A 2,957-nucleotide genomic window follows, 5' to 3' on the forward strand; every position below is an offset into this window, starting at 1 on the left:
CTGCACCTGATTTCACCTACGAAAGCTTGTGCATCCAATACCCTGATGAGGATGTCCCATATGTTCTTAAAACTGGACTGATTCATTTGCTTCCAAAGTTTCATGGCCTTGCAGGTGAAGACCCGCACAAACATTTGAAGGAATTTCATATTGTCTGCTCCACCATGAAACCCCCAGATGTCCAGGAGGATCACATATTTCTGAAGGCTTTTCCTCATTCTTTGGAGGGAGTGGCAAAGGACTGGCTGTATTACCTTGCTCCAAGGTCCATCACGACCTGGGATGACCTTAAGAGAGTATTCTTAGAAAAAAATTTCCCTGCTTCCGGGACCACAACCATCAGGAAAGATATCTCATGTATTAGACAACTCAGTGGAGAGAGCCTGTATGAGTACTGGGAGCGATTTAAAAAATTATGTGCCAGTTGCCCTCACCATCAGATTTCGGAGCAGCTTCTTCTCCAATATTTTTATGAAGGACTCAGTAATATGGAGAGAAGTATGATAGATGCTGCCAGTGGTGGAGCCCTTGGAGACATGACTCCTGCTGAAGCCAGAAATTTAATTGAGAAGATGGCTTCCAACTCCCAGCAGTTTAGCGCCAGAAATGATGTCATAGTCATTAGAGGAGTGCATGAGGTAGCTACAAACTCAGCTGCATCATCTGAGACTAAGAAGCTTGAAGGCAAACTGGATGCATTGGTTAACTTGGTAACCCCAGCTGGCCTTGAATTAGAAATCTGTACCTGTTGCAAGGGTTTGTGGTTTGTGCTCCTCTGCTGACCACCATACAGACCTTTGCCCTTCCATGCAGCAACCTGGAGCAATCGAGCAGCCTGAAGCCTATGCTGCAAATATTTACAATAGACCTCCTCAACCTCAGCAGCAAAATCAACCACAGCAGAACAACTATGACGTCTCCAGCAACAGATACAACCCTAGATGGAGGAATCACCCTAACCTCAGATGGTCTAGCCCTCAGCAACAACAACAGCAGCCTGCTCCTTCCTTCCAAAATGCTGTTGGCCCTAGCAGACCATACATTCCTCCACCAATCCAACAACAGCAACAACCCCAGAAACAACCAACAGTTGAGGCCCCTCCACAACCTTCCCTCGAAGAACTTGTGAGGCAAATGACTATGCAATTGGCTACCCAATTCAGAGCTTAACCAATCAGATGGGACAATTGGCTACCCAATTGAATCAACAACAGTCCCAGAATTCTGACAAGCTGCCTTCTCAAGCTGTCCAAAATCCCAAAAATGTCAGTGCCATTTCATTGAGGTCGGGGAAGCAGTGTCAAGGACCTCAACCCGTAGCACCTTCCTCATCTGCAAATGAACCTGCCAAACTTCACTCTACTCTAGAAAAAGGTGATGACAAAAATTTACCTAACAATTTTTGTGCAGGTGAATCTTCTTCCACAGGTAATTCTGATTTGCAAAAGCACCACATTCCCCCTCTTCCATTCCCTCTAAGAGCAGTTTCCAACAAAAAAATGGAAGAGGAAGAGAAAGAGATCTTGGACACGTTTAGAAAAGCAGAGGTAAACATACCTCTGTTGGATGCAATAAAGCAAATTCCTAGATATGCCAAATTCTTGAAGGAGCTGTGCACTAATAAGCGGAAGCTTAAAGGAAGTGAACGAATTAGCATGGGCAGAAATGTCTTCGCATTGATTGGTAAATCTGTTCCTCAAATTCCTGAAAAATGCAAAGATCCAGGTACATTCAGCATACCTTGTATTATAGGGAATAGTAAGTTTGACAATGCCATGCTAGATTTAGGAGCCTCTGTTAGTGTTATGCCTCTGTCGATTTTTAATTCTCTATCTCTAGGTCCCTTGCAGTCAACTGATGTGGTAATTCATTTAGCTAATAGAAGTGTTGCCTATCCTGTTGGTTTCATAGAAGATGTCTTAGTTAGAGTTGGTGAACTGATTTTCCCTGTTGATTTTTATATCTTGAATATGGAAGATGGATTTTCTCAAGGATCAGTTCCCATCATTCTAGGCAGACCCTTTATGAAAACTGCTAGAACTAAGATAGATGTTTATGCAGGCACACTGTCTATGGAGTTTGGTGATATAACTGTTCATTTTAATATTCTGGATGCTATGAAATACCCATCTGAAGATCTTTCTGTATTTCGTGCTGAAATAATTGACCATGTTGTTGATGAATACATTACTGATCTTTATTCTAATCTGTATGCCTCTCACTCTTCATGCATTGAGTCTGAAATTGTACTTGATCATATGTCTGAATTTGATGCTGAGAGTGAATCTGAGAGTGAATTTGAGAGTGATATTGATTGCATGTCTGGTGGTGGTGTTTTACCTCTTGAGATTGATTTTATAGAGTCAGATAGGACTAACCATGTTTCAGGAAGTACACATACCTCTGACTTTCTTTATGAGGTAAAGGCTGAGAAACCATCTCCTTCTACCACTGTCCAGCCGACCACACCAGAATTGAAGCCTCTGCCATCAAATTTAAAATACGCTTACTTGGATGATAGCAAGAGTTTTCCAGTGATTATATCTGCCTCCCTTGCTGATGAGCAAGAGGAGAAGTTGTTGTCAGTTCTCAAGAAGCATAAGAAGGCTATAGGTTGGACCCTGGCGGGCATTCCTAGTATTAGCCCATCCACATGTATGCATCAAATAAATTTAGAGGATGGAGCTAAACCAGTAAGACAGCCACAGAGAAGACTCAACCCGGTGATTCTTGATGTAGTGAAGAAGGAGATAACCAAGCTTTTGCAAGCTGGAATCATTTATCCTATCTCCGACAGCTAATGGGTGAGTCCCGTCCAGGTAGTCCCAAAGAAAACCGGCCTCACAGTGATAAAAAATGAGAAGGAGGAGCTAATTCCTACTCGGGTGCAAAACAGTTGGAGAGTCTGCATTGACTATAGGAGGCTGAACTAGGTTACCAAAAAGGACCATTTTCCC

The 2,957-nt window shown here is 42.7% G+C and overlaps 1 non-coding gene across 1 annotated transcript; it reads right to left on the bottom strand.

Annotated features, from left to right (window-relative positions):
- Positions 1-335: 335 nt before the first annotated feature.
- On the bottom strand, positions 336-442 carry LOC112999887 (small nucleolar RNA R71). Its single transcript, XR_003265105.1, has one exon. It is a non-coding gene; the product is annotated as a small nucleolar RNA R71 (small nucleolar RNA).
- Between the last annotated feature and the right edge of the window lie 2,515 nt (positions 443-2,957).

The sequence above is a fragment of the Glycine max genome, chromosome 16 (genome assembly GCF_000004515.6).
Source record: "Glycine max cultivar Williams 82 chromosome 16, Glycine_max_v4.0, whole genome shotgun sequence".
In the NCBI taxonomy this organism is placed as follows: Eukaryota; Viridiplantae; Streptophyta; class Magnoliopsida; order Fabales; family Fabaceae; genus Glycine; species Glycine max.